The sequence below is a fragment of the Sminthopsis crassicaudata genome, chromosome 5 (genome assembly GCF_048593235.1).
Source record: "Sminthopsis crassicaudata isolate SCR6 chromosome 5, ASM4859323v1, whole genome shotgun sequence".
Classification (NCBI taxonomy): Eukaryota; Metazoa; Chordata; class Mammalia; order Dasyuromorphia; family Dasyuridae; genus Sminthopsis; species Sminthopsis crassicaudata.
This window is the reverse complement of record NC_133621.1, coordinates 199,604,948-199,619,427: the sequence shown is the minus strand read 5'-3', so window position 1 is coordinate 199,619,427 and position 14,480 is coordinate 199,604,948. Positions and strand designations below refer to the sequence as shown.

General features: G+C 42.3%; 1 pseudogene; it reads left to right on the top strand.

The window, feature by feature from the left end:
• The first annotated feature begins 583 nt into the window (after window positions 1-583).
• Window positions 584-14,480, top strand: part of LOC141543931 (uncharacterized) — a 16,814-nt pseudogene continuing 2,917 nt past the window's right edge.

The following is a 14,480-nucleotide window of genomic DNA, read 5'->3' as shown; positions in this document are numbered from 1 at the left end:
GCTGTATTATCTACATGCTAATGTCTATCCCGTGTAATGTGTACATGCACTCAGTGGTCCCCTCCCACCTCTCACTCCTCTTGGGCTCTTCCACATCCCCACCCCCCAATTACCCCATGTCTGTCCCTCTTCCCCATTTCACCGAAGTCCAGTCCAGTCCAGTCTACTCGCCCAGACCCCAGTCTCCCCACTGACCCCTCTCCTGTCAGGCTGCCTTTGGTCCCTCTAGCTCCACTGGAAGGTTCCTGTGGCATCTGCCTAATGTCATTCTACATGGCTCTCACTTTGATTGGGTGATTGTAACAACATAGGGAATGGAGCAAGTGGGAGTCCTTCCCTCAGAGGTCGAAGGAGGGTGCCCCAGACAGCTAAGGTCCTGCTGACTCTAAGCTCTTAAGCTTGGCCTTCTGGCCTTCCTTTTCCCCTCTTAACCCATTGATCCTGACCAAGTCACGCAAATCTGGCCTCTGCCTGGTACCTCAACCTTGAGGTGCTTCCTGAGTCAAGAGTATTATTACAGTGTAAACAAGGGACCCTCTTTGGTTCCCTCAGCTAAGGGGCAGAGCTCGTTTGTCCTGGAGCCATGAGACAAGACCATCCCCTGAGAACCTGGTTGGTCAAGCAGGCCATGTGCCTTAAGGTTCTAGACAGGTCAGACCTTGCTTTAAGAAGCCAGGTCAGTGCCCAGAAAAACTGCACACAGCCTGAGAGAAGATGAAGGTGCTAGGGACAGATGCCTCTGGAGAGGGGATCTGGGGGGTGGGGTTGGTGGCCTGCAAGCAGAGCCAGCAGTATATGATATGGCTTGTGTTTTACTGTATTTCTCTTTTTGTTAAACATTTAGCTAAATCCATTTTACCCCTGTTCAATGGACTAAAATAGGGCCAAATGATGGACCTTTCCTGATTACAGGGACAACAAGCTGGTAGTAGATAGCTGTTATTTTTTTCTGAAAGGCTCAAGGTGATGCTGCTCTTAGCGTAAGTCGCTGGATGTTTCACCTGCAGGCCTTGTAGGAAAATATTCCATGTGGCCAGGGCCTGGCAGGGGCTTTCTGGATAAAACTGGCAAGTCAAGGAACTTCTACTACACTACTTATTGCCTGAATGACTTATCCATAGCACAACACTGTGGCAGTGGAGAGATTCTATGCCAGAAAATAGCTTGCAACCTACTCAGCCTGCATACGACATCACCCCAGACAAAGTGTTCTGGGCTGTCATGTGTTTCCTGTAGAAGCCCATCTCAAATACAGAGCAGCAACTTTTGCTGCCACTGACTAAAAGGCAGTCTGCGGGCGGCCATCTCAGGAAAATCTCCAGGCGCTCCTTGCAGTATGAAGTCAGCCCTCCAGATGAGGCGCAGAGCCACGAGCCCCACGGGCATGGGGGAGACCTTCTTTGGAAGTCAGGGAAGAGAGCACGAATGGCTAATAGAGTATATAAGAACCAACAAGGACTGGAAGAGATTCATTCCATCTTCATCAGCCTTGTGGTGGCTCTCCTGTCTCCTTCACTTGGGGCCTGGTTAGCTTTCTGGAGGCCCTCCGAAATGGTTTCAGTGCAGGAGGCAGAGAGCCACCAGGAGCCTGATTAAAGATGGAATGTCTCTCTCTTAGTCTTTGTTCCACTCTAATATACTCTTAAGTACCTCATCGTAGGTGTCAATCTTCTAGAACTATATTAAGTACTAAGTACATGTAAACTAGAGAATCATCAATTCCACTGAGTTAACACTTTGCTGCAAGATTAAATCAATCATATTGAACTAGAGAACTATTAATTAATTACCATGCTAAACTAGATAACCGTTGTCTTATCAATTCCACTGAGTTAATACGTTGTTGTTTTTTCTTCTTTAAATGAGATATTAGCTAAAATTCCTTTATGATAAGAAAAAAGTAAGTAGTAAAGATAAGGATAGATTTAATCCATTCTATAAACTGCCAAACTGACCTTAATGAATTGTGCAGATCATATGTGTTAAAAAATCAAGACTAATACCAAATTAAACATGTACTTTTTGACCTAGTATTTAAGATCCCTTATAATCTAATAATATATCTTTTCCAGAAAATTGGCTACCCTGCTGTTTCCAAAGAGGTCTGGTACCTCTAGACCTTTGTTCATTGTATTCCCCTTATTTAAAATGCCTTCCTTTTCTCCTCCTCCCTCCAACACTTATATACATCTGTTTACTGTGATGCTTTATTGTGTTAAATAAAATTGCATAAGATGGGTCTGGCCCTGTATGACTTTATTTTTTCCATAAAAAGCTATATTATTTTCAGTATACATATACAATACTCTGAGATTTTCCAATCCCAATGGAACTGAAACAAGGCTGTGTGTTTTCTTCCATGCTTTTTAGCATGATGTTTTCACCTAGGTTGTCAAACATCTTCAATATGGACAAACATGGTATCCATATCAGCTACTGATAAATTCATTGATGGTAAATTCTTCAACTTGAAAATGCTACAAGTCAAAACTAAAGTGGAAGAAAAGCTGAGATGCAATAAAATATGGATGGATCTCTGCTGCTTGTGCTAATTTTGACCTAGTAATTAACACCTATGTTATATATGTCTTGTGAAGGTCCCGGCTAGCTCCTCTGAAGGGCTCATAATAAGTCCTTGTCAGGATAAGCAAAAGTCCTTGCCCCATGTTGGGCGCCAAAATGTCAAGGTCCAGTCGTCTCTAAGTTATCCTTCCTGACTGACGTCTCAACTCTGTCCCAGACTAGACTAACTCCTTGCCCTCCTGCCCTCCTGCCCTCTTCTTTTATCCTAGCAGAGATTGTAGTGAGAACTCAATGGGGCTTGTGAGAAAATACTTCAACCAATGAACTTGCTCCTTTTAAAGGTTGTGTAAACTCCTTTTCAGAAGTTCAAAGGTGCAAACTCCCCCTAAAGGCCTGAACTAAAGGTGTGAATTCTGAGCTAGAGAATTGCCCAGACAACCTGATTTCTCACCTTGCAATCCTAACATCGTCTTAATTATTTATATTTATGTATATATATGCATATACGTGTATGAAATATGTACATATTGCAACTTTCTCCATCATGGTTTTGATATACTGATGGTTGGCATAAGAAATTAAATGGGAATTTTGGGGAAGTTTTTTGTGACAGCAGACAATATACAAAACCTGTGACTAAATACTAAACCCAAATTTTACAATAAGTTGAGGTAAGGTACAGTGAACTAGACTTACTAAAATAAAATTTTAATTTCACATAATGATCTGCATATTTTCTGGTATGTGGAAATTTATTTATCTTTGAAAATAAACTTAAAACATAATCTTGATTGTTCATAGGTTAGGAAATAATGAGGTAATAGGAGGATGTAGGACAGGACTGGATCTGCAGGTCTTAGATGAGATCATTGGAATGAAATGCTAACCTAAGACAGAAAATCAGTAATTCACTGGCATCCATTGCTAGATGTAAGTCTACTTTTATGGTTCTGATCTATGTTTTATTTGTTAGTGGTTTTTTGTTGAATTATTATTATGGGAATTATTTCCTGTATTTAAATACAATTTATATTTATACACATCTATGTCATTTTATTTTTATTTAAAAATGTTATTTTTAAAAAATCATCTACATTTCCTAATATATTTCTCTACTTTATACCCAGAGAGTCATTTTTTCGAACAAATCACTAAAAGAGTGGGGGAAAAGTATTTACTAAGTCTGCCTTTGTATTGGGTATTCAAAATTCATAGTATCCAGCCTCTCAAATTAAGGCAATATATTCTAACTTTCCTTCTTTGAAACCAGGCTTGGTCATTATGATTTTGCATCATTCCATTTCTATTGTTTTGTTATTTCCATTTACAATGTAATAGACACTGTGTATATTTTTTTCTTGGCATTTTTTCACTTTGTATGGGTTCATATAATTCTTCCATACTTATTTGTACTCATCATATTCATTGTTTCTTTTGTTTTCTTTTGGTATTTTGGTATTCTATCTTGCCTGTCTGAAAGTGCTGGGTCACTTGTGGATTTAATATATTGTTGATTGGCCTAGAAGCTTTAAGCTGTGACCTAGTCTGGTTCATCCTGTTTTTTAGGCAGCCTGATGGCCTTCCCAGATCCCAAGAGTTCACCATATTGATGCAATACAGGACAGAAAACCAATATAGTGCTATTACCCCTCAGAACTCCTGAGCTTAAGTGATCCACCAGACTACTTCTATTCAGTGGCATGTATTACAGATATGTACCACTCATTTCACAAGGGAAGAAATCAAGCAAATAGTTTAAGTGACTTGTTCAAGGTCACATAGCTGGTAAGTGTGTGAGACTAGATTTGAACTCAGGGCTTCCCTATTCTGGGGCCATTATTCTATCCACTGTGCCATCTAGATGCCCCCATTGTCTCTTACATCACAGTAATATTCCATCACATTTCCATTTCACGTACCAAAAAAATAAATAAATAATAAATAAATAAATAAATTTTAAAATAAATTTTAATTTATTTAAATTAAATTTAAATTATTTAAATTTATTTAAATTAAATTTAAATAAATAAAATTTAAATAAATTTTAAATTATTAAATAAATAATAAATAAATAAATAAATAGATAAATAAATAAATGAATGAATGAATGAATAAAATAAACAATAAATAAATAAATAAATAAAGCACAGACCATAAAGGCAGTGAACAGATCACTCCCTGGATCACACTGCTTTGAAAGCACCATATATTTACAAACTCCCAGACTGAGCTGTGAAAGCAGAGGACATAAAAGAAAAATACCAGTTATTCCCCACTCCTACCTCCTGAAGCAAACAGAGTCCCAACAATACCTAATGTCCAAAGTAAAACATAGGCTGAAAAAAAAATGAGCAAACAACAACAAAAGGTCATAATAAACTATTGTGGTGACAAGGAAGCTGAGGACACAAATTCAGAAGACCTTGACTTAGAATCATCTACAAGGAAAGCTTCAAAGAAAAGTACAGATTGGATGTAAACCCACCAATAATTGATTGCAAAGCTAAAGAGAATTTTTAAAAAGCAAAATTTTAAGTATCAAATAAGAGACAGAGAAAAATTGGGGGGGAAATGAAAATGAAAGAAAATTATGGAAAGAGAATTGGAGGCTTAGTTAAAGAGACCCACATACAAAAAAATGAAGAAAATCACTTCTTAAAGCTCAAAATTGGTCAAATAGAAAAGAAGTACAGAACATAATTGAAGAAATAATTCTTTAAAGTTAGAATTAGTCAAATGAAAACCAATGACTTCAAGAGACATCAGGAAACAAAACAAAATCAAAAGTCTGAAAAAATAGAAGAAAACACAACAATAGGGAAAAACAATTGATGTAAAAAATAGATTGAATAGAGATAATTTTTTAAATTATTGTTCTACCTGAAATCCATGACCAAAAAAAGAGCTTGGAAATTATATGTCAAGGAATTTTATTTCATAGAGTAGAATTTTTAAATGTCCTCCAAGCATGTGTTGAAAAAAATCCCCAAATAAAAATTCTCAGTTATACTCTAGACAAATTCCAGACTTCTTACATCAAGGAGGAAAAACTGCAAGAAACTAGAAAGAAAGAATTAAAATACTATAGCGTCAGCCTCAGAAAAACACAAGATTTAGCAGATTCCTGTTTAAAGAACTAAAAGTCTTGGAATATAGTATGTCAGAAGGCAAAAAAGCTAGGATTATAACACCAAGAATAATTTACCCAGCAAAAGTGAGTATAATGGCTGGGGTGGGGGAGAAAATAGATTTTAATGAAATAGAGCACTTTCAAGCATTGCTGGGAATTTAAATTTTGGACATTCAAAACACAAGAATCAAGAGTAGTACAAAAAAGTAAACATGATTGATAAATCATAAAGGGTTAAACAAATTAAACCATTTACATAAGACAATTTTAAATTAACCATCAAGAACTCTGTCATCCCTAGGGGAGTTAGACTTTACTTAAATATAGCGTTTACAACCAAGTGAAAAAAATGTTCCAAATCACTAATAAGAGGCATGCACCCTGAGGTTTTATCTCAAACCCTACAAATTGACAAAAATTAAAAGAAGTGGCACCAATCAATGCTGGAGGGCTTGGGGAAAGATAGGCACACTAATAAATTTGTGAAATGATGCAAGCATTTTGGAAAGCAACTTGGAATTAGGCAAATAAAGTGATTAAAATGTCCAAACCCGTGAAACCAAAGACTCCATTAACTGGATTTCTATCCCAAAGAAGCCATTGATGTAAGTGTTCATATATTCTAAAATATTTAGAGCAGCACTTTTTCTGATAGTGAAGAATTGAGGGGAAAATGCTCAACAATTGGGCTAAACAATGGAAGCACATGAATGTAATGGAATATGACTATGCAATAAGAAATGATGTGTGAGATAAATGCAAAGAAACATACAGAGATCTACATGCACTGATGCAGAATGAAGTCAGAAGAGCCAAGAAAACAATCTATCCAGTGTCTGTACAGTGTAAATGGAAAGAACACCCCTCCCAAATCAAAAGTAAATTTAACAAAAGATGACAAGAAGATAGAGTGGAGGGGGAAGTCCACAGGACTTACACATGGCAGATGTTTCTGGACTTTTTAAATGTGTTAGTTAATTGTGCTGATTCTCTCAAAAAATGCCATCTGTGACATGAGATGGCTCTCTGGGAGCAGAGGGAAAGGATACTTGCAGTACTATGGTGATATAAGACATCAACAAATATTTTAAGAAAAAAATTCTACCCACCTTATCCAATATGCATAAAAATGAAGCAATCCTTGCCCTCCATGAGCTTCCTTCCATTTAATACATTCAATTCCTTTCTATCTGGGGAACTACAGGATAACAGAAAATAAAAATCCTTACATTCAAAGTAATTTGAATCAGGAAGTGGAATTTTCCATTCCAGGCTAAGTTTGGCAGGGAGCAAGGGAGTCTAAGAGGTAGCTATGGGGCATCATAGTGCCCAGAACACTGAGCTTGGAGTCAATAGGACCTGTGTTCAAATGTGAAGTCAGACACCTTCACCTTGGGCCAATTATTTCACCCTGCTTGCCTCAGTTTCCTCATCTGGAAAATGAGCCAGAAAACCTCTGCCAAGAAAACCCAAATGGATTCCCATAGGGTCATACGAAAATGGAATGACCACCAATGGGTAGGTTACCTACAGGCTAATGTCTGTGTACACACACACTGTGTAATGTGTACATACACCCAGTGGTGTCTTCCCAGCCCCCACTCTGGGCCCTTCCTGTTATCTCATGCTCACCCCCCAGCCACCCCATATCTACCCCTCTGTCCCCCCTCACAGCAGTCCAGCTCTCAGGCACCCTCCCAGCCTCCCCATTGGCCCTGCTCCTGTCAGACTGCCTCCCAGCCCCATCCCGCCATCTCCGTACCTCTCCAGTTCTACTGTGGCAGCATCTACCTTCTGTCATTTCTCCCCTGGCTCCCATTTTGATTGGGTGATTGCAAAAATGTAGGGATGGAGTAAGCAGGACTCCTTCCCTCAAAAGTGAAAGAAGACTGCCTGGGACAGCCAAGCTCCTGCTGGCCCCTAGCTCCTAAGCTCTGTCTAGCCTTCCTTTCTCTTTCCCTCTTGTCCCACGGATCCTGACCAGCCCACATAATTCTCACCTCCCCCGACTGGTGCTTTGAGATGCTTCTCAGTGGCCCCTCTCATCTGTTCCTGTGATTCGTGAATCAGGAAGAGTATTATTGTCTTGTAAAAGATCCCAAATAAAGGACCCTCTCAGGCTCCCTCAGCTAAGGGGTAGAGCTCTTGTCTGGAAGGGGCTGTCCCTGTGGCTTTCTGAAAATTCAGATGGTCAAGTAGGCTATGTGCATTATATTAAACTTTTTTTTTCAGTTTTCTGAGTTTTTTAAAAAGCATTTTTATTTTCAAAATACATGCATGGATAATTTTTCTAAGTTGACCCTTATACAACCTTGTGTTCCAAATTTTCCCCTCCTTCCCATCCCCTCATCTAGATGACAAGTAATCCAATATATGTTAAACATGTTTAAATATGTTAAATACAATATATGTATACATATTTGTACAAGAATCTTGCTGCACAAGAAAAATCAGACCAAAAAAGGGGAAAAATGAAAATAAAATGCAAGCAAACAGCAAAAAGAGTGAAAATGCTATGTTGTGATCCACCCTCTGTTCCCACAGTACTGTCTGTGGCTACAGATGGTTCTCTTCATCACGAGATCACTGGAACTGGCTTCAATCATCTCATTGTTGAAGAGAGTCATATCCATCAGAATTGGTCCTCATATAATCTGGTTGCTCTATATAAAGATCTCCTGGTTCTTCTCATTTCACTTAGTATCAGTTCATGTAAGTCTCTATATTAAACTTTTATTCTCTCATTTTTAGTTTTTACAACATTGCTTATCATTATAAGATACTGGAACAGGGGATAGAAGAGCTGTTAAGCCCCATACTTGACACCCAGCAGGTGTCTAATGTTTATTTAGACTGATTGCCTCTGATGATCTCAATCATATAGTCATGACAAGTGACCAGGGAAAGTTATGATGGGGGAATCTTAGTTTGGAATCCTTCTCTCTTGACACATGAGGGGGAGAAGGTTTTGACAAAATTATGCCTAAGAATTTACAGGAGTGACAAAAGTGTGACAGCAATCAAAAGTCTAGTATGAAGATGCCCTTGAGTTCTTCCTGTTTCAGAGGTTGAGGAGGAGGCTGGTCCATCTTCAGCTGGCCACAGATGTGCAGGTGAGACTGTCATCCTTCTGGCAAAGAGTCAGCCTCTTGCCATGTTTCTGGAGCTAAAGCTAGACCGCCACTCCAGAGTTTGAACTCCCCAGGCAGCTTCCTCAGCAGGAGCATATCAATGGACCAATTCAGGTGGTGATTGTGATCCTGGTGAGAGCATATTTCAGTCTGCACACTGGATGGGACTGAGGACAGATGTCTTTCCTTCCCATTTCCCAGGACCTCAAGAGTCATCTGGCTAAGGTCACTGAGACCCAGGGGGAAGGAGGATGATTGGCCCAAGGTCACATAAGTAGGAAGAAGCAAAGACAGGATTTGAACTTGGGGCCTCTGAATGGGAAAGGTTTAGACATGAGAAAGGAAGACAGATGACATGGTCTGAGCTCAGACCCTGGAGGTGGGGAGGAACAGGAGATGGTGTGGACCAGTTCTCAAACTATGGCCCACGGACCAGATGCGGCTCACTGAGGACGTTTATGTAGCCTGCCGAGTTATGGCAAATGGGCTAAGGGGTGGACACGTGTGAGCTTTTGTTTTTATTATAGTCCGGCCCTCCAACAGTCTGAGGGACAATGAACTTGCCCCCTATTTAAAAAGTTTGAGGACCACTGGTGTGGAATTTTGCCTAAGTGGAGGACAGGACAGTCTCATCCATCTGCTGAGCAACAACAGCCAACAGGCATGGGAAGGGCAGTGCACTAGAAGGCCTCTCTTCATTCCTTGGCACAATAGGCCACTATTTAATAAATTGGAAACTGAGTTAGAGAATGGCTGAATAAGTTTTGGTATATGAATGTTATGGAATATTGTTCAGTAAGAAATGATCAGCAGGATGATTTCAGAGAGGCCTGGAGAGATTTACATGAACTGATGCTGAGTGAAATGAGCAGAACCAAAAGGTCATTGTACATGATGACAACAAGATTATGCAATGATCAATTCTGATGGAATGGTCTTTTCAGCAATGACATAATCCAGGCCAGTTCCAATGATATTATGATAGAGAGCCATCTACACTCAAAAAGAGGACTGTGGGAATTGAATGTGATTCACAACATTAGCATTTTCACTCTTTTTATTGTTGTTTGCTTGTATTTTATTTTCTTTCCCATCTTTTCCTGGTTTGATTTGATTTTTTTTCTTGTGCAGCAAAATAAATATATATTTATGCACATATTGGATTTAACATATATTTCTACCATGTTTAAATATATTGGATTACTTGCCATCTAGGAGAGGGTGTGGGGGAAGAAGGGAAAAATTGGAATACAAGGTTTTGCAAGGATTAATGTTGAAGAATTATCCATGCATATGCTATGAAAATAAAAATCTTTAAAAAAAGACCCAGCTTTTTTTTTTTCTTTCTTTCTACTATTTCTATTCTCCCTCATGCTCACAACCTCATATAATTGGGAGGGAAAAAAGAAAACTTTTGTTGGGAACTAAGAGTAAAAGAAACAAATCCTTGCTTTGGCAGTGTCCAAAAATAAGCATCTCAGTGGTATTCTGACTTCATTATTTCTCTCAAAGTGGGTAGCAGACTTCATCACCTGTCTTCTGGAATCATGAATGGCCATTGCATTTATTAAAGTTCTTATTGCCTTCAGAATAATTTGGTTTTTTTCTCTAGTTTTCCATTTTATTTTACAATGTTGTCATTGTAATTATCTTCATCATTTCTTATGGCATCACAATAATATACCATCATTTCCTTAGCCATATTCCAATTGATGGTAACTCCTTTAGTTTCCAGTACACACACACACACACACACACACACTCTCTCTCTCTCTCTCTCTCTCTCTCTCTCTCTCTCTCTCTCTCTCTCTCTCTCTCTCTCTCTCTCTCTCTCTCTCTCTCTCTCTCTCTCTCTCTCTCTCTCTCACACACACACACACACACACAGAGAGAAATCCCCTATAAATACTTTGTCTTTAAATTCAATGTTTCAATTAACAAAAATCTATTTTCTTTCCTGCCAAATCCCTCGTCTCTTTAGAAAACAAAACCCAAGACCTTTGTAACAAATATTTATAGTCAAGCAAAATAAATTTTCCCTTGACTCCGTCCTCTAAAGTCTGATTCTGCACCCCATATCTGTCAGGAGGGACCTTGATGAGCAGCTCAGCTGGGTTTGCAGGTGGGGGAAGAGGCTCTTGAGGCTACATTTGTCTATCTTGTAGGTTGGGAGTCGGCTCCTTGTGGAAAATGTGAAAAAATAAACTTCTGGATTTCTGAGTTGTTGTTTTTTTCTACTTTTTTAGAACGGCGGGGTGCTGACCTCGCGGGACTCTGAAGTCTTCCGTTTTTCCAGATAAAACGGGCGTTAGACTCGTGGGTCAGTGGGCGATTTGGCCCTCGAGCCTCAGGAAAACGACATTTCCACAAACTGACGCACGTTGGACGCACACACACTAGCAAACACACGTTGCTGGGCAACGCAGCTCGAACCCTGCAGGTGGCAAAACGTTGGTCTCGCAGCTCCGATCCAGCCGAGCCAATCCCGCTTGGATGATGGTGCGAGAAGGAGCTCTCGCTTCCTTCTTACTGCTGACGCCGTCCCAGCAAGCCAGGAGCTGACCGAGAGCTTCGCCTGCTCCTCCCGCTCCAGCCCGACCAGCCTCCAGGCACCCTCTCGTGCCTCCAAGTGCTCTTTTTGGCCACCCCATCCCCACTGCTACCCCCACCAGAGCTCTAATTTACCTCTGGCCCATTATCCAGAATTCTTTTCGGGTTTCCCGTTATCCTGGGCCCTTGAGCCTGACAGTGGCCCTGATTTCCTGTCCTCCATAGGTCGAGGCTCCAAATGAGATCTGGCTCTAAACCTTGAATTACCATCTAAGCCCAGACTAGGCTCAGAACTAGCTCCTGCCTCAGTTGCCAGAGCCTCCTTGCCTCCTCAGTAAAAATCCAGATCAGTCCCCAGTCCCATTCCTGGGAGGCCTGCAGAGTCTGCCTTGTTTCATACCCCCCCAGTACAAGTCCCCCTCCCCTGCCCCAGGGGCCCAGTGGGGCCCTCGACCTCTCCTGGGGTCTCCAGTCCACAGGATCTATGCTAATCCTCAGACTATACTAACCCCCCTAGACTGTCATTTGCCAGGTCTGGAAAGTAATCTATACCTCTTTATCTTAAGGGGTGACATCATCTGTATTCCTGGTAATAATCCTGGGCAAGGGGGCACCAATTGGGACATTGGCTCACCACCTCTGGCCAGAGATGGGACTGGGGGTCCTGCCTAGTCATTGGTCAGGCCCTGGAAGGAGACCTGTACTTTATCAACACCTCCTTTAGGCATCCGAGTGAAGGGCAGAGCTCTGAGCCTGAATTTCAAACAGGCCCAGAAAGGCTTCTGTGGCTCTGGCCTCTTATTACTCCAGGACAGCCCCAGATTTGGACAGTCCCCAGGAAACCCAAAAACATGTTTTGTCAGCAGCAAGACCTGTCCTGGCTATTTGTTTTGGATTCTCTTGGGAATCATCATGAAAACTGAGGGTGCATCTCTGTCTCAAAAAGGGTGGCCTCCTTTGGGACCTGGCCCCCAAAAGATCAGGAAGTCCACTTCAATAATGGCCTCTTGAGGCCCCATGGGCTTATCTTCTACTTGTGGCCATTCTCTTAACAGCAAAACTCTCCATGGCCTCCAATGGACTTTTCACCTCCAACTTTCCCAGAGCAGCCTCAGGGCCAAGGTGACATAATTACATCAATTGCCCCAGTGCCTCCTGCTTCATCACTCATTCATTCTTGCCATTCCACCCTGAAGGCCATGCAGGCTTTACGGAGAAAGCAGAATGCCCCACCAGCAATCTGGAGCCAGCCATTTTAAAAGCCTCCCTTGGCTCCAAAGTGCTGAAGCCTTCGTATACCCAAAACTCCTGTTGCATCCATGAGGTGAGGATCAAGGAAGACAATCCTGTTTTGTAAGAACTTAGATGGGAGTCATCCCCTGACCTTGAATACTGCTGTGAAGGTCAACTGTAGTATCCCCAATAACATGTGGTGGGGAACAGAACTTTTACTTGATCCCTCATGTAAACACCACTTCAGACTGGAGCAACCCCATAAAGATGTGGGGGATGATTCAAGTGAAGCACTTTCCCCCAGGCTGTCTCCACCAAGGGGCACATCTCCTTGTTCATGCAACGTCCCTATATTGTCATGAAGCCTAATGACAAATTTTCAAGGATTTCCATTTTCACAAGACAGGTGAACATGAGAGGGGGAAGGACTGTGTGGTGGGAGAGAATAGCAGCTGAAGGCAAGAGCGTCTCATCTGTCCACTGAAGTCAGAATGCACAAATAAGACCAAGTCTAGAGAGCCATGGCACCGCAAGGCCAGGATCCAATACCTGACTGCCCGCATCGTGGGGATGCCCCCCAGCAATGACCTGCACATGGATGTTATCCAGACCCTGCCCCAAAATCCGGTGACCCTCTTTAACGTGATCATTTTTACCTACCTGGTCCTGGCTTCCCGGGAGATGCACAAAGATGAGACCAGTTTCTCTGGGAGCACGTGATCACCCTCCCTAATCCAGATCCCCTTGAACACATTTGCTACCTGATCACCTACATGGGGAGCCTCCTGGGCTTGGCCCCCGGGGCCAATGTCTTTCTCGGCTTTCGGGAACAGAGGTGTCTAGCAATGTGCACTGCCTGTCTTTGAGTCAGTCCACAAAGCGCAGCCCCTCAACAGGAAGAACTACTTCTGGCCTCGAACCTGCTCGGCACCAGTCACCTCTGGCTGTCACGTCTTCACCGGCGGGTTCACAGGTCCCTCCAACCACCTGCGTGGACTCCCCTGCCATCTGAACGTGCTCCTGGTCACGCTGCTCTGTAACATCCTGTTCTTCAGCTGGGACGAGTTGCTGAAGCACCTGCGTGATGTGATGAGCCCATGGACAGCGCCCTGATCTGTGGGCCTTTGGAGGTGGCCATTCATGCTCTCTTCACCTACTCCCAGAGGAAGGTCTCCGCGGTGCCTGCGGTACACATGGCTTCGTGCCTTCATCCCTTTAGGAGGGCTGATTACTAAATTTGCAGGGGACCGCAGATTCGGGGCCAAGGCGTCCCCACAAAAAAGCAGACCTTGGGGACAATGTAATGCTTCCGGAAGCAGCAGCCAGTGCTATAACAGAAACCAAGGGGAAGGCTCCCCAACTCCGGGCTTCCAGAACAGAACGCTGCCGCTCCAAAGGCAACTAGTGCGTCTGAGGGAGGCCCGGAACAGCCAGGACCAGACCTTCTAGAGCCAGGAGGCGAAACCTCAAATTCAGCACCCCCCCCTCCCCACACTTAGAGCAAGAACCGGAAGTCCATCCTTTTTCAGGTGAATTCCCGGAAAACAGGCTTAAGAAAGTCATACTCTGTGAAGCGAAGCCTTGCTTTGTCCTCCGCTGGTGGTGTGTACGTGGCCTGGATCCTGGTCATCTGCAGCTCTGGCGTTTGCTCCTTTTTCTTCATCAGTGGGCTAAAAAAGTATGGATCCCGGAAGTCCGTGGATTGGCTGCTCACCTGAGTGCTCCCCCTGAACAGATCAATATTTATGATCCAGGTGGTCAAGATCTTGCCTTTGTCCAGCATCAAGTCAAGCCTAGTCAAAAACTCAGAACACATCTGGACAACGGGATACGATAGATTGAGAACAGACTGCAAGGCATGAATTTCAATGCTGATGACACAAGATAACGGTACTATGACATCATCCGGATCC